At 42.1% G+C, this 22209-nt stretch overlaps 1 protein-coding gene across 1 annotated transcript in view; it reads left to right on the top strand.

Annotated features, from left to right (window-relative positions):
- dnai1.2 (dynein, axonemal, intermediate chain 1, paralog 2) overlaps window positions 1–22209 on the top strand; it is a 283210-nt gene that overhangs the window by 124805 nt on the left and 136196 nt on the right. The window lies entirely within an intron of this gene.

The raw sequence follows: 22209 nt of genomic DNA, 5'->3' as shown, positions 1-22209 counted from the left end.
GGCTTTTTTTGGTATTTGTTGGAATGTCAGAGAACATTAGTTGACAATAACTGTTCAAGTGTTTATCCTTCTAAATGGCTGGATCATTTAAAGGCACAAAAAAGTGGCCTGCTCTATAGAGAAGGAGGTGACATAAGAGAAAGGAAACTACTTCTTTCAATATTTTGCTTGACTGTTACTGCTCATTAAATTATCATCCTAATCGTTTAGTTGTCAGTGTTATTTGCCATTAATTTCTACCCTTTCCAAGAAACCTGAAATTACCAAGGACAATTGATTCTCATTGAAATGATTCCACAGAGGCCATCACCAAGTCAGCCTTTATTTTCATGTGAACAGTCCTTGATTATAGTACACCTAATACAGAGTCAGGCACCAGAGTGGCAGCAGCCCTGACACTCAACCTTTTTATGTCAGCCAGGCCTCCCTTATCGGACCATATTCAGTCCCAGTTAGGGAATTCATAATTGTATGAGTTCCAGTTAGCTGATCGTGTTACAGTCTCTACATCCTTCCCCTCTCTCAGTCCACAGACATAGGTCAGTCCTTTCTCTTTGAGAGTCTCTTGGAGCGTTTTAGCACCGGGTCAGGTTTCTTTGACTCGGCATCTAACATGGGCAGAATGCAATGCATAGGAATTCAATTCTTGTGCTTAGAGTGCCTTGGTCTCTTCTTCCAGTAGCAAAAGCATTGAGGTGGCTACTTCCATCACTCTAATTCAGAGGACTGAAAAACTTTTGACAGAGTAAATTCATGGATTCCAGCAGTACTTCCAAAAATTCCGAGGGCAGGGCACATGATGCTCCCACATTGTTTGCAAATTCATGGCTCTTGTAAGGTCAACATGCTTATTCAGGGCAATCAAACCTACTGAAACTCAACACATCCCTGGTATTGAATACACATTGACTATGCCCCTTATCCATGTGAGGCCATTTCCACAACTCATACACAAAATACCATCTCCTGTATCAAACTCTCTTTCACTTGGCAGAGTCTTTGGTGTGGCATTTGAATTCCTGATGCTGTTTCACCCTCTCCCGAGGTACAAGAAGATCTGACTTAACTTGGTGCGAATCTTCTACCCATTAACAACTCTGCCAGTGCAATCCCTGTTTTTGCATATGGGGATCCTTTAATCAAACAAGAATTGTAGCAACTTGGTGAGGCTGTAGGCTGTAGGCTGTTTCTTTCAATCCAGCCTTTAAAGTTTGGATCGCCATTTCTGCTTGACAATTGAATGATAGGTTGTACGGAGCTGTACTTATGTCAAATCCCATTCAACTTTAAGAAATACCCAAAGTCTCCTGGTAAACAATGGCCAATTATCTGTGACCAACAATTTCAAGACTCAGTGTGTTTGAGAAGATGTGTGCAGTTTTTCTATAGTCATCCAGCGTTTTACGTTATGTACATTGAGTCACTGTGAATGGGCACCTACAATGACCGCGAACATTGACCTCATAGTCGACATACAACCAAATCCATATTTTACCTGGCCATTCCCGTGGATGATGCTGGCAGTAATTTCTGTCCTTGTTGACACTCTGGACATTGCTCCACCAATGTAGCTATGTCTGCATCCAGGTCTCGTCACCAGGCATAATTTCTCACCAATGTCTTCGTTTTGGAGACCCCTGGTTGGCCCTGATGGAATTTAGACATTATTTGGTGATTACTTTTGCTTTGAACAATCAGTCTTGTTCCCATAACAAAATACCATCTTCTTCGATGAACTGGTCTTTCCAGGTCCAAAAATGTTTCAATTCTAGTTGTTATGGACTTTTGGTTTCATTAATACAAACTGTTTCAGTTTGAAAAGGACTGGATCTTTCTGTGTCCAAAGTTGATATTGTTAGCTGCAGCCAGGAACGTGTCCAGAAATTTTAATATCATTGCAGACTCTTCCAATAGGAATACCATGAATAGTGTGTCTGCTAATGGGAGGCAGCTCAATGCATCCACTTTCACTACTCAGCCTCCCAGAAAGTATTCTAACTTAAAATTATAAGCATTTCGCATTACAGCCCACTGCTGAATACAGCCTGAAGCTATGGGCGCCACTGTCTTGTCCTCTTTATGCAGATCAAGTCACGTTTTCTGCTCTGTGATTATCACAAATTTCATTCATGAAGGTATTTATCAAACTTCCTACCTCCAAATGTGACCACCAATCCTTCATTTTTTTTCTAGGTAAATATACACTCTGCATTAGCCAAAGTCCTGAATGCATAACTTAATAGGCATTCATGTCAATTGGGCCACCAATGAGCTAATAGCACTCCAATGCCATATCGTGAGGCATTTCTGTTTAATACTAGATCCTTCTTGGGATCATAGTTTGCCAATACTCTAGAGGATGATTGCTATTTCTTTATTTTATTGAAAGCCATGGCTTGACTATGCAACCATTTCTAAAACAATTTAGGAGTTGATGCAAAGGTACAGATGGATGCCAGGTTATGTATGAACTTTCCATTATAATTTACCATCCCAGAAATGACCTATGCTCCAGGACAGCCATGGGAGCCTGGGCACCTTTGACTGCTCTCACTTTATCTTCCAATGGATGTAGTCCAATCTTGTTAACTCGGTGGCCCAAGTAGGTCATTTTGAGGGACCTGAACACACATTTTTCCCACCTTAGACATACACCTGCCTTGGAAAAACACCTTAGGATGATATCCATGTTCACTAAGTGTTCCTTATTATTTTTCCCTGTTATCAGAGCATCACCTAGGTAAATGGCAACCTGAGGTAAACTTTGCAAAATGTTCTCAATCAACTGCTGAAACATTGAACAGGCTGACATACACCAAAAGGCAGTCTTGTGTATTGGTACAAACCGCTACGGGTATAAATTGTAGCATATTTATGGAAATGTTGGTCTGAACACAATTGCAAGTTGGCATGACTCGTGTCCAGCTTGTGAAGGATAGACCCAGCTTTGCTTAAAAATCCTCTGTCTGATGGATTGAATATTTATCCAGCTGTGCGAAAAGGTATATCGATTGTTTAAAATCCCTAAAAGGCAAACTGACCCATTGGGCCTCAGAATCAGTACGACCAGTTCCTACCATTCTACAAATTTGAATGGATTGACAGTTCCTTCACTTTCCAGCCTTCTGATTTCTGCTTTTACTTTTTCCCGTAAGGCCAATGGTACTGAGTGGACCTTGCAGATTCGTGGTATTGCTTCCTGGTCAGCATGCAAAGTGGCCTTGGATCCTCTGATAATCCCTAGACCTTTTTGGAAGACTTCTGGGTATTTAATGAGGACTTCACTCAGCCAGCTGTTTTCTAATTGAACAATATTGAGCCAGTCTAGATAAATCTTTCACAATCAGTTTTGCCCCATTAAGCTTGGGCACAACAATTACTTGGATCCTAATGTAGTTACTGATAACTAGCCAGCTGCCTTTTGAAAGAGACTGGAATCAAAGTTGTGTCCTTAATCTGTAAAGGTTCCCCATTAGAGGTTCTCAGCCCAGCACAAATTTAAGGGCTGGAGTCCAGAGCGAATTCTATTAAAACTGGTTCTGCAATAACTGATACTGGTGCAGCTGTATCGACCCCCATTAGAACTAGGTGACCACTTAACCAGACATTTATCTTGATTGGTTCTGATTTGAATGTTGCTAAGCAATTTAACTTTTCCAAATCAGATGTAGGTGGACTTTCCCGTGAATGAACTCTTTTGGATTCTGGCCTGTGAGTTATCTTACTCAGTTCAGCTTTGGCAGAACTCTTTTGCCGTCTAGAGTTTGCCTACAGGCAACAATTAAAATGGCTTTCCAGTCAGGATCCTGAAGAAAACTTTAACAGTCAGGCTGAGGCTTTGCTTTGTTTTAGGGTTTTGCTGTGGGCCAATCTTGAGTCACTGTGATCAGGATATGCTCTAATAGAGACTATGCAACTGCTTGCACTCAAATGCTGGTCCCCAAGCTCAGTCAGACTGGTGTACTTCCGTCGAAATACCTTGCAACTGATATGCTCCACTTGTCACATTTTGCGATGATTAAGCCTGTTGTTGCCAGTTTGAAGTCTAAATGAGCTTCTGCTAGCAGGCATTTTGAAGAGTTACATCATTAACAACACATACCAGATGGTTTCTAAGCATCACGTTAACAGATAAACCAAATTCACAGCATTCTGCCAGTTGTCTTAACCTGGTCAAAAACATCGATGTGAATTCCCTGGTTCTCAAACTGCTAAGTAAAAGCCATAGTGGGTCAGAATTAGAGGCAGCTTGGGATCATAATATTCCTTAACTATGTCAAGCAATTCTTGAAAAGTTGTGTTGTCTGATACCCCTAAGGGAAAGTTAGGCTCCTAATTACAAAAAAAGCAGCAGTTATTTGCCCAGAAAAAATAAAATATTTTTGGGCAAATAACTGCTGCTTTTTTTGTAATTAGGAGCCTAACTTTCCCTTAGGGGTATCAGACAACACAACTTTTCAAGAATTGCTTGGCATAGTTAAGGAATATTATGATCCCAAGCTGCCTCTAATTCTGACCCACTATGGCTTTTACTTAGCAGTTTGAGAACCAGGGAATTCACATTGGTGTTTTTGACCAGGTTAAGCCAACTGGCAGAATGCTGTGAATTTGGTTTATCTATTAACCTGATGCTTAGAAACCATCTGGTATGTGGTGTTAATGATGTAACTCTGCAAAATGCCTGCTAGCAGAAGCTCATTTAGACTTCAAACTGGCAACAAAATATTTTTTCCACACACTGGGTCCAGTATGCTCAATGGCAGGGTCAAGCTTCCTAGTAAAAACATGATGTAAGAAAATGCTTACACCAATTTAAAGCCAACTGTTGCTAGTGAGTTTCTTCAGAATCGTATCCCACTCTCATCAATACTGAAATAACTCTACAGAGGCCAGTATCCTGCCACCAAGTCACCCTTTATTTACATGTGAACAGTCCTTGATTATAATACTGCCTCATGCAGAGTGAGGCACCAGAGTGGCAGTATCCCCAACACTCAACCTTTTAGTGTCAGCCAGGGTTCCCTGATTGGACCAGATTAACAGAATATCAGTTCCTTGATTGAGACTATGAGGTCTAATTGGCTGACATCATTACAATCATTGCACCAGTTTGGAAGGGAAAAACCCTTAAGAATTCCAACTTTGAAAGCTAACGGCTCAACCCTGAATGACAATGGAGGCACACCATTCCACTCTGGCATCTCCCAAAGATAGGTATCAGGCTTCTGAAATACTCTTTGCAGGGAGTTGATTCCTTTTGTTATGAAGATGTGGTTGTACTTTAAGAGAGTTAAAAGCAGCAGAATTGGCCATCACAGCACCAAGTATTCTCAATAAGGCAACAATGTAACATTTGGTCAAACAACTCGATTAGCTCAATTCAAGTTTGAATTGAGTATATTGACAATCTTAAAAGCCAATGACACACTCCGATGCTTTGGGGGTATAAGAATGAGGAAAATTGAACAGTTGAGAGGAGAACTGACAAGCCCAGCATAAAAAACAGACTGCCTGAAAAATAGGTCTGTTAAAAAGGTACCTTTTCGATCAGTACCCTCTGACACAGAAATTCCTAAGAAAAAGTAAAAAAGACACAGGAAGGTCCGAATAGAAGAATGAAACCTGCCTGATTTTGTGTGGTTTGTGTGGTTTTGTAAATCTTTATTGGGAGTTACACAAGGGAAGGTAAAACATAGGTTAGAGGAAGAAATGTGATATAGTTGTTTGTTAATTATTCTCTATTATACTTTAAGAAATAAAGTTGTTAATTTTTACTTTAAATAGTTCTTGGCTACTCAAAATTTTACAGATTACTGCATGGGATAAATCTTTGCTGTGTTGTTAGTTTTAAATTAAGCAGAGGGTTTACCTGTATCATAACAGTTTGGAGGCTCGTCTGGGATTTGAACTAGTTGAGACAGATTGAATAGATTTGGGGATACGAAAATTCCTAGCAGATTTAAACACTTGCAGGTTTGTGTCCTCAATCTTTAAATAAAATGTAGACGAGAAAATTTGTTTAATTTCGTGACTTGTAGTTGATTAAATTAAAAGTGAGAGAAATGGCTCTTGAAATTGCTAAAGAGATTCTGGTATTTGAGAGTGATTCTCAAATTTGCCAGGAAAGTTTAGAAGGAAGTAAAAAGGCCATACTTTTAGAATTAGCAAATAAGTTAGATTTGGGTTTAACCAAGGACAAAAGTAAAGCTGAAATTATAAGGGAATTACTCAAATGCTTAGGTGTGTCAGTGAAACAGACAAGTGCAGTACAGGTAGAAAAACCTAAATTAAAATTGAGGAAAATGGACTAAGAAGATAAACAAGGAGAGAGAAGAAAAAGAGAGAGACAGAAGGTTCTTGGCTGAGCAACGAGAAAGAGAAGAATGGGAGAAAGAAAGAGAGAGAGAAGAAAGGAAAATAGAAAGAGGGAGAGAAGAGAGAGATGGAGAGAGAGAATTTGAACTTGAGAAATTGTGACTTAGTCAGCAAAGTCAAATTAACAGGATGGCGATAAAAAGAAAAGGTAATTATATATATATATGTGTGTGTGTGTGTGTGTCAAAACTCTGCCACATTTTGGTGAGAAAGATGTTGAAGCCTTCTTTATTTCATTTGAAAAATTGGTTAGGCAGATGGAGTGGTCCAAGGATTTATGGGTAAACTGATAGGTAGAGCTAGTGAGGTATTTGCCACATTGTCAGATGAGGTGTCAAGAGATTATGAAGATTTGAAGTGCTTATGTATTGGTACAAAGACACAAAGAAGGAACCAGGTCAGATTTATGTTGAGTTTGAAAGAATTAAACATAGTCATTTTGATCATTGGATGTGTGCTTTGAAAATTGATGGGACATTTGAGGCTCTAAGAGAGGTTATTCTGCTGAAGGAATTTAAATACTCACTTCCAGAGATGGTAAGAATTCATGTGGAGGAACAGCAAGTTCAGGACATGAGAAGTGCAGCAGAATTAGCAGATGAGTACATGTTCGTGCATAAGACAATCTTGCTGCCAGAATTTCGTCGTGTGAGGGATAGAAATTGAGAGAAGGGGAGATCCTACACTATCAAACCAAGAGTAGAGAGCACTGGTAAGAGTTTACCACAGGATAAAAAAGAAGCCCAAGAGGGTGGAAAGGAGGTAAAAGGCCTCAGGTGTTTCTATTGTAGTTAAGTGCGTCGCGTAAAGACATCGTGCTGGTCATTAAAGAAAGGCACTGTGGGAAAAGATGTGGTAAAAGAAGCTAAGCTAGTGGCATTAGTGAAGGTAGTAAAGGAGACCCCAAGAAGAGCTGAGGAGCTGTAGGAGAGTGCACAGTCTAGGCAGGGGCTGGTATGGAGTTAGTGCCTGATCTCTACAAAGAATTTGCCTCTGTGGGTAACGTTTACTCAGAAAGAACAGTGGGAGAAGGACAAATAGTTATAATTTTGAGAGATACAGGATCTGACCAGTCTCTGATAGTAAGGGATGAGCGAATATGCACACTTTCTGATCTGTTACCTGAGAGTGTGGTAATTTGTGGGATAGATGGACAGAAATTTAGCATTTCCCCTATGTAGGATCAGGTTGAGTGCCAATTTAAGACTGAGGAAGTAACAGTGGAAGTGATTGATAGTGTCAATTCCAGGAATTCAGTTTATTTTTGGGAATGATTTGAGAGGTTCCAAGGTGGGAATGACACCCCTTGTTGTGGAGAAGCCCAAGGAAGACCAAGACACTGAAGAGATAAAACAGAAATATCCTGGCATTTTCCCAGACTGTGTGGTAACCAGATCCCACTATCATAAGTCACAGCACAAAGTGAAAAATAAAGATAAAGATGAAACAGTTGAAGTTCAGTTAGCGGATACCCTGTATGACGTAATAGTGCAGAAAAAACCTGAACAGGTAGAGGGTCAGATAGAAGTGTTCAGTCCAGAAAGGCAAAGGTGACTTGCAACAGCAAGACAAGATAATAAAAGATATATGTGGATGTGTCCTCAGAAAAGGAGGCAAAGAATATTCCGCGGAGAGTTATTATCTAAAAGATAGAATCCTAATGCGGAAATGGAGACCACGGCACGTTAGTGTAGAGGAGAAATAGTCTGAACTGCACCAGGTTGTGTTGCCGGTAGCATACAGACAGGAAGTGTTATGGGTAGCACATCAACTATCTGTAGGAGGTCACCTGGGGATACGAAAGACTCAGACTAAGGTACAAAAACATTTTTATCGGCCTGGAATGCACAAGGATGTGGTAAACTTTTGCCGTATGTGTTTACATGCCAAAAAGGATAACAAAGGAAGGCTGTGTATCGAACCTGAGAGAATGGGTGAGATTCTGAATGATTACTTTGCATCGGTGTTCACTGAGGAGAGGAACATGATGAATGTTGAGATTAGAGATAGAAGTTTGATAAGTCTGGATCACGTTGACATAAGTAGGGAAGATATGTTGTGTAGACTAGAGGTTATTAAGGTGGACAAATCCCCAGGACCGGATGGGATCTATCACAGGTTGCTGAGGGAAGCGAGAAAGGAAATAGCTGGGCCCTGACAGATGTCTTTGTGGCATCCTTAAATACAGGTGAGGTGCTGGAGATGTTGTTTACCTTGTACAAGAAGGGCAGTAGGGATATTCTGGGTAACTACAGACCAGTGAGCCTGACATCAGTGATGGGAAAGTTGCTGGAGAAGGTACTGAGGGATAGGATCTATTTATATTTAGAAAAGAATGGGCTTATCAGTGATAGGCAACATGGTTTTGTGCGGGGGAGACCGTGCCTTACCAACTTAATAGAATTCTTCAAGGAAGTGACCAAGTTGACAGATGAAGGAAGGGCTGTTGATGTCATATATATGAACCTTAGTAAGGCGTTTGATAAGGTTCCCCATGGTAGACTAATGGAGAAAGTGAAGTCATATGGTGTGCAGAGTGTTCTAGCTAGGTGGATAAAGAACTGGTTGAGCAACAGGAGAAAGATTAGTAGTTGAAGGGAGTTTCTCGAAATGGAGAAAGGTGACCAATGGTGTCCCACAGGGGTCAGTGTTGGGGTCACTGTTGTTTTTCTTATACATAAATGATCTGGAAGAGGGTACTGTTGGTATGATCAGCAAGTTTGCAGATGACATGAAGATTGGTAGAGTAGCAGAAAGCATAAGGGACTGTCAGAGAATACAGGAGGATATAGATAGACTGGAGAGTTGGGCGGAAAAGTAGCAGATGGATTTCAATCCATACAAATGTGAGGTGATGAATTTAGGCAAGACTAATTCCAGAGCAAATTATACAATGAACAGAAGAGCCTTGGGAAAAGTTGATGGGCAGAGAGATCTGGGAGTGTAGGTCCATTGTACCCTGAAGGTTGCTGCACAGGTGGATAGAGTAGTCAGGAAGACATATAGTATGCTTGCCTTCATCGGACAGGGTATTGAGTATAAGGGCTGGCAAGTCATGTTAAAATTGTACAAGACATTGGTTCGGCCACATTTAGAATACTGTGTACAGTTCTGGTCGCCACATTACAAAAAGGATGTGGGCGCTTTGGAGAGGGTGCAGAGAAGCTTTACGAGTATGTTGCCTGGTATGGAAGGTGCTAGCTATGAAGAGAGGTTGAGTAGGTTAGGTTTGTTTTCATAAGAAAAAAGGAGATTGAGGGGGATCTGATTGAGGTTTACAAAATCATGAAGGGTATAGACAGGGTGGAGAGAGACAAGCGTTTTCCCAGGGTGAAGGATTCAATAATGAGAGGTCACGCTTTCAAGGTGAGAGGTGGAAGGTTTAAGGGGGATACCTGTGGCAAGTACTTCACACAGAGGGTGGTGAGCGTTTGGAACGTGCTGCCAGCAGTTGGTAGAGGCAGGCACAGTAGATTCATTTAAGGTGCATCTGGATAAATGCATAATTACGTGGGGAGTAGAGGGATACGGATGCTTAGGAATTGACCGACAGGTTTAAGTCAGTACATTTGGATTGACTCAGGCTTGGAGGGCCGAAGGGCCTGTTCCTGGACTGTAAATTTTCTTTGTTCTTTGTTCTAAAGCCACAGTAGTAATAAAACCAGCACCTTTGTTGCCAAATCCCACATTTGAAGAACCTTTCACGCGGGGTTATAATTGATTGTATATGTCCCCTCCCAGAACTAAAATTGGGAACCAGTACTTGTTAACCATAATGGATGTGTCTACCAGATTTCTAGAGGCAATTCCATTACAGAGTATCAAGGCAAAAAGGATGATATGGAAGTTAGTAGCTTTCTTCACATGGTATGAGCTACCCAGAGATATTCAGTTGAATCAAGGGTCAAATTTTACTGCTGGGCTGTTTAAGGAGGTTATGGATAGTTTAGGTATACAGCACATTAAATCCAGTGTGTATCATCCTGAATCCCAGGGAGCTTTAGAAAGGTGGCATCAGGCCTTGAAGACCACGTTGAGACCATACTGTCAGGATTGCTCAAATGATTGGGATAAAAGTACCTCATTTGTATTGTTTGGCATTAGAGATGCCCAAAACAAATCTGCTCAGTTTACTTTCTTTGAGTTAATATTCGGTCATAAAGTGAGAGGCTTTTGACATTAATTAAAGAAAAATTGACAGGACCAAAATAGGAGATCTCACACTTAGAATATGTATCGGAGGTGAGGGAGAGACTAAATCGAGTCGGTGAGTTAGCTAAACAGCACCTAAAGAGGGCACAGTATAGAATGAGGCGGGTGGCAGATGAAAGCTCTGAGACTCAGACGTTGAGACTCAGATGTTTTCCCAAGGGGATAATGTGTTAGTATTGTTATAAATTATAGGAGATCCCTTCAAAGCCAGGTTTAGTGGTCCCTATCCAATTGAGAAAAAGTTGAATCAAGTGAACTATCTCGTAAAGATGTCAGATAGAAAAAAAATGTATTGGGTATGTCATGTGAATATGTTGAAACCGTTTTACACGAATGGGAAACAGCTGTTAGTTACTGCCCCGCAGAGTGAGGAATCAAATCCAGATGATGTGGATTTTGAGGTGCCTCAAAATAGATTAAAAATGAAGAAGTCCTTGAGGAGTGGGATGTGTTAGATAGCTATCTGTCCCAGGAGCATAGAACAGTTGAAAGATTTGTTACTGCAGTACAAGGACATATGTAAGAATCACATGGGAAGGACTAATGCCATTGTACACGTGGTAGATGTAGGAAATAGTGCTCCGATAAAACTACACCTCTATCGGCTTAATCCTTTCAAAGCCAGACAGATGCAGATGGAGATGGAGGCCATGCTCGACGAGAACATCATCGAACCAAGCCAGAGTGAGCGAAATTCGCCATTCGTCTTAGTTCCCAAACTGGACGGGACTCAGTGATTCTACATGAATTATCAGAAGGTCAATGCTGTTTCAAAATCGGACTCATATCCAATTCCTAGATTGGAGGACTGTATCAAGAACGTCAGACAAGCCAGTTACATTACCAAGTTGGACTTAATGCGTGGTTACTGGCAGGTACCTTTATCAAAGACAACGAAAGAAATTTCTGCATTTGTAACCCCAAATGGCCTATATCAGTTTAAAGTGATGCCCTTTGGAATGAAGAACACACCCGCCATATTCCAAAGACTCATGAACAGAGTTGTGGCTGGGTTAACAAACTGTGCAGTCTATTTGGACAATGTAGTGATCTTTAGTAAGTTCTGGAAAGATCACATGGTATAGTTGGTAGAGTTCTTTGAATGACTACGAGAAGCAAAACTGGTGATAAACTTAAATAAAACTGAATTTGTGAAAGCAGAGGTGACGTTCTTGGCACATAACATCGGTCAGGGAAGGTTGGCCTCACGGAACGCAAAGTCAAGAGCCATTGAGGAATTTTCATGAGCAACCTCGAAGAAAGAGATGTTTTGATTCTTTGGACTTAGCAGATTCTATCGGAGGTTTGTTCCAAACTTCAGCAGTGTAGTAGCACCATTAACCAATTTGCTGTAAAAGAGCACAAAGTTTCGGTGGACAGAACCATGTCAGAAGGCATTTAACCAGTTGAAATCGATATTAATCACCAAACCAGTTTTAGCTACACAAAACTTTTCAAAACCTTTTAAAGTTGCCACTGATGCTAGTGACATTGGAGTTGGAGCTATACTCCTACAGGAAGATGAGGATGGGATTGAAGTGGCAGTTGGTTACTTTTCAAAGAAGATCAACATCCACCAGAGGAAATATTCCACAATCAAAAAGGAACTATTGATTTTGGTACTGGCCTTACAGCATTTTAACGTGCATGTCATAATCAATGTGTTGGAGAAGGTTGTGTACACTGGCGAACATTTTGAAGATACGAATATGAGACTATTTTGTTGGAGTCTTATGTTACAGACTTTTAATTTAAAAATCATACATGTTACGGGTCAGAAGAATGTAATCACAGATATGTTATCATGGATTTAACTGATAGAGTTGAGAGGAGATTTGTTTTTATTTAGTGTTATATATGTTGTGGTTCCGTTCGCCGAGCTGGGAATTTGTGTTGCAGATGTTTCATCCCCTGTCTGGGTGACATCTTCAGTGCTTGGGAGCCCCTGTGAAGCACTTCTGTGATGTTTCCACCGGCATTTATAGTGGTTTGTCTCTGCCGCTTCCGGTTGTCAGTTCCAGCTGTCCGCTGCAGTGGCCATTAGATTGGGTCCAGGTTGATGTGTTTGTTGATAGAATCTGTGGATGAGTGCCATGCCTGTAGGAATTCCCTGGCTGTTCTCTGTTTGGCTTGTCCTATAATAGTTGTGTTGTCCCAGTCGAACTCATGTTGCTTGTCATGTGCGTTTGTGGCTACTAAGGATAGCTGGTCGTGTCATTTCGTGGCTAGTTGGTGTTCATGGATACAGATCGTTAGTTGTCTTCCTGTTTGTCCTATGTAGTGTTTTGCGCAGTTCTTGCATGGGATTTCGTACACTACATTGGTTTTGCTCATGCTGGGTATCGGGTCCTTTGTCCTGGTGAGTTGTTGTCTGAGAATGACTGTTGGTTTGTGTGCTGTTATGAGTCCTAGTGGTTGTAGTAGCCTGGCTGTCAGTTCAGAAATGTCCTTGATGTATGATAATGTGGCTAGTCCTTTGGGTTGTGGCATGTCCTCGTTCCGTTGTCTTTCCCTTAGGTATCTGTTGATGAAATTGCGGGGGTATCCGTTTTTAGCGAATACATTGTATACGTGTTCTTCTTCGTCTTTTTGCAGTTCAGGTGTGCTGCAGTGTGTTGTGGCCCTTTTGAACAGTGTCTCGATGCTATTTATTTTGTGTGTGTTGGGGTGGTTGCTTTCGTAGTTCAGGACTTGGTCTGTGTGTGTGGCTTTCCTATATACCTTTGTGGTGAATTCTCCGATCGGTTTTCTCTGTACCATCACGTCTAGGAATGGGAGTTGGTTGTCCTTTTCTTCCTCTCTAGTGAATCTGATTCCTGTGAGTGTGGCGTTGATGATCCGGTGTGTGTTTTCTATTTCTGTGTTTTTAATGATTACAAAGGTGTCATCTACATATCTGACCCAGAGTTTGGGTTGAATTTGTGGTAAGACTGTTTGTTCTAATCTTTGCATTACCACTTCTGCTATGAGTCCAGAGATGGGTAAGCCCATGGGTGTGCCATTGATTTGTTCATATATTTGGTTGTTGAATGTGAAGTGTGTGGTGAGGCACAGGTCCAGTAGTTTGAGTATGCAGTCTTTGTTGATAGGTTCCCTGTCTTGTTGTCTGTTCTGTATGTCCAGCAGGTTGGCTATTGTTTCTCTGGCTAGAGTTTTGTCGATAGAGGTGAACAGTGCCGTTACATCGAATGAGACCACAGTTTCTTCCTTGTCTATATATATATTTCTGATGAAGTCCAAGAATTGCTGTGTTGACTGTATAGAGTGTCTGGATCCACTGATCAGGTGTTTCAGTTTCTGCTGTAGTTCTTTAGCAAGTTTGTGTGATGGTGTCCCTGGTAGTGATGGGTCTGAGTGGGATGTCTGGTTTGTGTACTTTAGGTAGTCCATAGAATCTGGGGGTGGTGTTGCTTTCAGGTTTCATTCTCTGTCGGTCAAACCTGGTTATCTGTCCGTTTTTTTGCAGGTTCCTCAATGTGTTGTTTATCCTATTGGTGAGCTGTGGGGTGGGGTCAAACTCCCTCTTTTGGTAGGTGTTGGTATCTGCAAGTAGTTGTTGCGCTTTCTGGGTGTACTCTGCTTTGTCCAAGATGACCGTCATTCTGCCTTTGTCTGCTGGTAGTATGATTATGTTCTTATAATTTCTTAGTGATTTTAGTGCTTCTCTCTCCTTGGAGTTGAGGTTGTGTGTTTGTCTTTTCCTTGTTATCAGGGGTACGATACTTTGTCTCACTTTTATTGTGTCTCTTCTGTCAGTCCATTGTTTCTGAGTGTGCATTCTAGTGCTGCTAGGAAGTCTATTGTCTTGGCGTCCCTGTGGTTGTAGTTGAGTCCCTTGGCCAGTATTGTTCCTTCCATGTCTGTGAGCTGTCTGTGGGAGAGGTTTCTAACCCAGGTATGTGTTGTGGTGTCCTCTCTGTTGTGTGTTAGTTTGGCCATTTTTTCTATTAGTGCTGTTTTTTTGCGGTGTGTAGTCCTGTTCTGTACTATGGTGAAGGCCTGTTCTATGGTCCGGGTCCATTCCTGATTGGTGGTTTTTGAAATTAATGATTTTTGGCGTGCAAATTTTTGCCTGTACTTGTGTAGTCTATTGTGTGCATCTGTAATCATTACCTGGGTCATTCTGAATTTGTTCTGTCTGGCTGTGTCTCTGGCTTGTGGGTTGTTGACTGGTGGTCTGTATCTGACACATGGTGGAAGGATTCGATTCTTTCGGCTTTCATGCAGGAATGTGGCGCTTAGGCGGTTGGCACAGGATTCCCATTTCCTGGCTTGTCTTAGCATCTCTCGTCCGGAGGTGTTCAAAGTTTGTGAGAAGATTTGGAGCTCGGGTGCTCATTGTTGTGCTACTGTTCGCCGAACTGGGAATTTCATCAACAGAGGCCTAAGGGAAAGACAACGGAATGAGGATATGCCACAACCCAAAGGACTAGCCACATCAAGAACATTTCTGAACTGGCAGCCAGACTACCACAACCACTAGGACTCATAACAGCACACGAACCAACAGTCACTCTCAGACAACAACTCACCAGGACAAAGGACCCGATACCCAGCATAAGCAAATCCAATTTAGTGTACAAAATCCCATGCAAGGACTGCACAAAACACTACATAGGACAAACAGGAAGACAGCTAACAATCCGTATCCATGAACACCAACTAGCCACGAAACGACATGACCAGCTATCCTTAGTAGCCACACACGCAGATGACAAACAACATCAGTTCGACTGGGACAACACAACTATTATAGGACAAGCCAAACAAAGAACAGCCAGGGAATTCCTAGAGGCATGGCACTCATCCACAGATTCTATCAACAAACACATCGACCTGGACCCAATCTACCGGCCACTGCAACAGACAGCTGGAACTGACAACCGGAAGCGGCAAAGACAAACCACTATAAATGGCGGAGGAAACATCACAGGAGGCTCCCAAGCACTGAGGATGTCACCTAGACAGGGGACAAAACATCTGCAACACAAATTCCCAGCTCGGCGAACAGAATCACAACAAGCACCCGAGCTATAAATCTTCTCACAAACTTTGAATGTTATATATATACGATATATAGGAAAAAGTTAAGGTGAACATATATTAAAGTTATCTGTATGTTAGGGTAAGGTCTTTAAAAAGTAGAGAAAAATATGAAACCATCTTTTCATTGTGATGGTTCATTGTTTTCTTAAGGTTGGAGGTGTTATGAAGACGTGGGTGTACTTTAAGAAAGTTAAAAGCAGCAGAACTACCGGACACAGCACCAAGTGTTCTCAATATGGCAACAATGTAACACTTGATTGAACAGCTCGATTAGCTTGTTGCCCGGAGATAAAAACATATTGGAATTCAGCCAATCAGTTTAAATTATACCCCAAAAAATAGCAAACTCCAATCCAGTTTGAATTGAGTATATTAACAATCTTAAAAGCCAATGACACAATCCGATGCTTTGGGAGTATAAGACTGGGGAAAATTGAACAGTTGAGAGAAGAACTGACAAGCCCAGCATGTAAGCAGACTGCCTGAAAATAGTTCTCTTCAAAAGGTACCTTTGCAATCAGTAACCTGTCATGCAGAAATTCCTAAGAAAAAGAAAAGAAGACACAGCAAGATCCAAATAGAAGAACGAAAGCTTCCTGGTTTTGAGATCAAAAATGTGTTTTTGTAAATCTTAATTGGGAATTTTATCAGACTAGTATTATAGAAGGGAAGATAAAAGATAGGTTAGAGGAAGAAATAGTAAATAGTTGGTAGTTAAATATTCTCTGTTATACTTCAAGAAATAAAGTTGTTAATTTTTACTTTAAATAGTTCTTGCTTACTCAAATTTTTACAAATAACTATGCTGGATAAATCTTTGCTGTGTTGGTCGTTTTCAATTAAGCAGGAGGGTTTACCCCGTGTTGTAACACTTTTCTCGTCACTTAAAGCAAAACTTGGTTTATTGTGATTGCAGCAGGCTACTGCCTCTCATGAGAGTATCTAAGACTGGAGGTTGGCAAACGTGGTGCCACGGTTTAAGAAGGGTGGTAAAGACAAGCCAGGGAACTACAGACTGGTGAGCCTGACATCGGTGGTGGGCAAGTTGTTGGAGAGAATCCTAAGGGACAGGATATACATGTATTTGGAAAGGCAAGGACTGATTAGGGATAGTCAACATGGCTTTGTGCATGGGAAATTATGTCTCAAACTTGATTGAGTTTTTTGAAGAAGTAACAAGGAGGTTGATGAGGGCAGAGCAGTAGATGTGATCTATATGGACTTCAGTAAGGCGTTTGACAAGGTTCCCCATGGGAGACTGATTAGCAAGGTTAGATCTCACGGAATACAGGGAGAACTAGCCATTTGGATACAGAACTGGCTCAAAGGTAGAAGACAGGGTGGGGGTGGAGGTGTTTTTCAGATTGGAGGCCTGTGACCAGTGGAGTTCCACAAGGATCGGTGCTGGGCCCTCTACTTTTTGTCATTTATATAAATGATTTGGATGCGAGCGTAAGAGGTACAGTTAATAAGTTTGCAGATGACACCAAAATTGGTGGTGTAGTGGACAGCGAAGAGGGTTACCTCAAATTACAACAGAATCTGGACCAGATGGGCCAATGGGCTGAGAAGTGGCAGATGGAGTTTAATTCAGATAAATGTGTGGTGCTGCATTTTGGGAAAGCAAATCTTAGCAGGACTTATACACTTAATGGTAAGGTCCTAGGGAGTGTAGCTGAACAAAGAGACCTTGGAGTGCAGGTTCATAGCTCCTTGAAAGTGGAGTCGCAGGTAGATAGGATAGTGAAGAAGGCGTTTGGTATGCTTTCCTTTATTGGTCAGAGTACTGAGTACAGAAGTTGGAAGGTCATGTTGCGGCTGTACAGGACATTGGTTAGGCCACTGTTGGAATATTGCGTGCAGTTCTGGTCTCCTTTCTGTCAGAAAGACATTGTGAAACATGAAAGGGTTCAGAAAAGATTTACAAGGATGTTGCCAGGGTTGGAGGATCTGAGCTACAGGGAGAGGCTGAACAGGCTGGAGCTGTTTTCCCTGGAGCGACGGAGGCTGAGGGGTGACCTTATAGAGGTTTACAAAATTATGAGGAGCATGGATAGGATAAATAGACTAAGTCTTTTCCCTGGGGTCGGAGAGCCCAGAACTAGAGGGCATAGGTTTAGGGTGAGAGGGGAAAGATATAAAAGAGACCTAAGGGGCAACATTATCACGAAGAGGGTGGCATGTGTATGGGATGAGCTGCCAGAGGATGTGGTGGAGGCTGGTACAATTGCAACATTTAAGAGGCATTTGGATGGGTATATGAATAGGAAGGGTTTGGAGGGATATGGGCCGAGTGCTGCCAGGTTGGATTGGGATATCTGATCGGCATGGACGGGTTGGACCGAAGGGTCTGTTTCCATGCTGTACAACTCTATAAGACCATAAAACATAGGAGTGGAAGTAAGGCCATTCCGCCCATCGAGTCCACTCCACCCTTCAATCATGGCTGATGGGCATTTCAACTCCACTTACTCGCATTCTCCCCATAGCCCTTAATTCCTTGTGACATCAAGAATTTATCAATCTCTGCCTTGAAGACATTTCACATCCCGGCCTCCACTGCACTCTGCGGCAATGAATTCCACAGGCCCACCACAGTCTCGCTGAAGAAATGTCTTCGCATTTCTGTTCTGAATTTACGCCCTCTAATTCTAAGGTTGTGTCCACGGGTCCTAGTCTCCTCGGCTAACAGAAACAATTTCCTAGCGTTCACCCTTTCCAAGCCATGTATTATCTTGTAAGTTTCTATTAAGTCTCCCCTTAATCTTCTAAACTCCAATGAAGGTAGGTGAGCACTTCGGGGACAGTGATCGCAACTCGGTGACTTTTACTCTAGTGATGGAGAGGGATAAGTGTGCACTGCAGGGCAAGAGTTATAGCTGGGGGCAGGGAAATTATGATGCGGTGAGGCATGACTTAGGATGTGTGGATTGGAAAAAAAGGCTTCAAGGGAAGGACACAAATGATATGTGGAGCTTGTTCAAGGAGCAGCTATTGGGTGTCCTTGATAAGTATGTACCAGTCAGGCAGGGAGGAAAGGGTCTTGTGAGGGAGCCGTGGTTTAATAAGGAATTGGAATCCCTTGTAAAAAGGGAAGAGGGCGGCCTATGTAAAGATGAGGCGTGAAGGTTCAGTTGTGGTGATTGAGAGTTATAAGGTAGCCAGGAAGGATCTAAAGAGAGAGCTAAGAGCAGCGAGAAGAGGACATGAAAAGTCCTTGGTTGGTAGGATTAGGGAAAACCTTAAGGCTTTCTATAGGTATGTCAGGAATAAAAGGATGACTAGGGTAGGTATCGGTCCAGTCAAGGATAGTAGTAGGAAGTTGTGCGTGGAGGTGGAGGAGATTGGAGAGACACTAAATCAATACTTTTCGTCAGTATTCACTCAGGAACAGGACATTGTTGCTGATGTGAATATTGAGACACAAGTGATTAGAATGGATGGCTTTGATGTATGTAGGGAAGAGGTCTGGGGAATACTGGAAAGGGTGAAAATAGATAAGTCCCCTGGGCCTGATGGCATTTATCCTAGGATCCTCTGGGAAGCTAGGGAGGAGATAGCGGAGCCATTGGCCTTGATTTTTATGTCGTCGTTGTCTACAGGAATAGTGCCAGAAGGATAGCGAATGTGGTCCCCTTGTTCAAGAAGGGGAGTAGGGACAGCCGTTGTAACTATAGGCCAGTGAGTCTCACTTCTGTTGTGGGCAAAGTCTTAGAGAGAATTGTAAGGGGTAGGATTTATGAACATCCGGATAAGAATTATGTGATCAAAGATAGTCAGCATGGTTTTGTGAAGGGCAGGTCGTGCCTCACAAACCTTATTGAGTTCTTTGAGAAAGTGACCAAGGAAGTGGACGAAGGTAAAGCAGAAGATATGGTGTATATGGATTTTAGCAAGGCGTTCAATAAGGTACCCCATGGTAGGCTACTGCAAAAATTACGGAGGTATGGCATTGAGGGTGCATTAGAGGTTTGAATTAGGAATTGGCTGGCTGGAAGGAGACAGAAGGTAGTAGTTGATGGTAAAGGTTCATCTTGGAGTGCAGTTACTAGCGGTGTTCCACAAGGATCTGTTTTGGGACCATTGCTGTTTGTCATTTTTATAAATGACCTGGAAGAGGGGCTTGAAGGCTGGGTGAGCAAGTTTGCGGATGATACGAAAGTTGGTGGAGTGGTGGACAGCGAAGAAGGATGTGGCAGGTTACAGCGGGATATAGATAAGTTGCAGAGCTGGGCAGAAAGGTGGCAAATAGAGTTCAATGTAGCTAAGTGTGAAGTCATTCACTTTGGTAGGAGTAACAGGAAGATGGATTACTGGGCTAATGCTAGGCTACTTGGTAGTGTGGATGAGCAGAGGGATCTTGGTGTCCATGTACACAGATCTCTGAAAGTTGCCACCCAGGTTAATAGTGCTGTGAAGAAGGCATATGGCGTACTGGGCTTTATTGGTAGAGGAATTGAGTTCCGGAGTCCTGAGGTCATGTTGCAGTTGTATAAGACTCTGGTGCGGCCTTATCTGGAGTATTGTGTGCAGTTTTGGTCGCCATACTATAGGAAGGATGTGGAGGCACTGGAATGGGTGCAAAGGAGGTTTACCAGGATGTTGCCTGGCATGGTAGGAAGATCGTATGAGGAAAGGCTGAGGCACTTGGGGCTGTTTTCATTGGAGAAAAGAAGGTTTAGGGGAGATTTGATAGAGGTGTACAAGATGATTAGGGGTTTAGATAGGGTTGACAGTGAGAACCTTTTTCCGTGTATGGCGTCAGCTGTTACGAGGGGACACAGCTTTAAATTAAGGGGGGGTTGGTATAGGACAAATGTTAGGGGTAGATTCTTTACTCAGCGGGTTGTGAGTTCATGGAATGCCCTGCCAGTAGCAGTGGTGGACTCTCCCTCTTTATGGTCATTCAAGCGGGCATTGATTAAGCATATGGAGGTTATTGGGCTAGTGTAGGTTAGTTAGGCTTCGGTCGGCGCAACATCGAGGGCCGAAGGGCCTGTACTGCGCTGTATTTTTCTATGTTCTATGTCTATGAATACAATCCCAGGATCCTCAACTGTTCCTCGTATGTTAGATCTACCATTCCAGGGATCATCCGTGTGAATCTCTGCTATGATAGAGTCTGCCCCATTGTTCCACATTCATTGACGGTCGCTGAATTCCCCACCATCAACATGTGAGAATCACCATTGACAAGAACTTAATTGGACCTGATAAATTAATATAATGGCTGCAAGTGTGGATGATGATGGCAAGTGAATTCATCCTGACTGCTCAAACCCTGGGTTTTGAATTCACAAGTCAATGTACACATGCCACTTTCCAGCATGAAGGCAGCTCTAAAAAAGACGTGGGAAAGTTAAAACGATTCAAGACAAAGTAGCCCACTTGACTGGAACCTGGTTCAAAATCTTTGTTGCCTCCACCAGTGGTGGATGGTGATGAGAGTGTATATAATCTACAGGATTCAGTACAGCTACTTGCGAAGGGTTCTTCAATAATACCTCCCAAACCTGAAACCTCTGCTGCTTATAAGTTCAAGGACAGCAGGTGTACAGGAACTCTACAAGTTCCCCTCTAGCTCATACACAATCATGACTTGAAATACATTACCATTGCTTCATCGTCCCTGGGTTCAAATTTTGAAATTCCCTATTTCGCAGCACTATGAGATTACCATCAAATGTGCAGTGGATCAAGAAGGTGGATGATTGTGATCTTCTCAATGACAGAGAGTAGTAAGGATATGGAATGCTTTGCCTGCACCAGTTGTAGATTCGCCAAGTTTAAATGCATTTAAGTCGTCATTAGACAGGCAAATGGACGTACATGGAATAGTGTAGGTGGGATGGGCTTCCGATTAATATGACAGGGTGGCGCAACATCGAGGGCCGAAGGGTCTGTACTACGCTGTAATGTTCTATTTTCTATAATTAGGGATGCCCAAAAAATGCTGACTGTTAGGGAATTGTAATAAAATTGTGCCCTCATTTCAAACAATGAAAGAAGTTCAAATCAATTCAATACCTCTCAACATTTCTCAATTTCACTTACTTAATATTCAGAAGTAGACATTTTTGTTGCCAGAACATAGATGTTGCTGGCTATAATAATATTTATTGCTGAACCCAACTTGTAAATGTGGTACTGAACCACCTTTTGAACTGTGGTGTAGGTATATCCACAGTACTGCTAGGAAAGTATTTCCAGCATTTTTACCTAGCTACAATGTTGGGATGGCACTGTAGAAGTATATGTGGCATGGAGGGGAACTTGCAGATAATGTTGTTCCAATGCATTTGCTGTACCTGTCTTTGCAGTGGTAGGAAGGGAGGTGTTGACAGATTGTCCTTGGTGAATTAATACTATAGACCTTGCGTATGGTACTCACTGCTGCCACTATGTGTCAGAGGTGGAGTAAGTAAATATTGAAGGTGATGGATAAGGACCCAATTAATGTCGTCCTGGATGGTGCCTAACTTCTTATGTATTATTGAAGAAACTTACAGGAAATCGGTTGACCAGTTTGTAGAAACCCTCCACTCTGTCTCCAAGCATGATCATGAGCTAACTGGT

This window comes from Hemiscyllium ocellatum, chromosome 1, assembly GCF_020745735.1.
Source record: "Hemiscyllium ocellatum isolate sHemOce1 chromosome 1, sHemOce1.pat.X.cur, whole genome shotgun sequence".
Lineage (NCBI taxonomy): Eukaryota > Metazoa > Chordata > Chondrichthyes > Orectolobiformes > Hemiscylliidae > Hemiscyllium > Hemiscyllium ocellatum.
The sequence above is the reverse complement of the archived record's forward strand: the minus strand, read 5'-3'. Positions and strand labels throughout refer to the sequence as shown.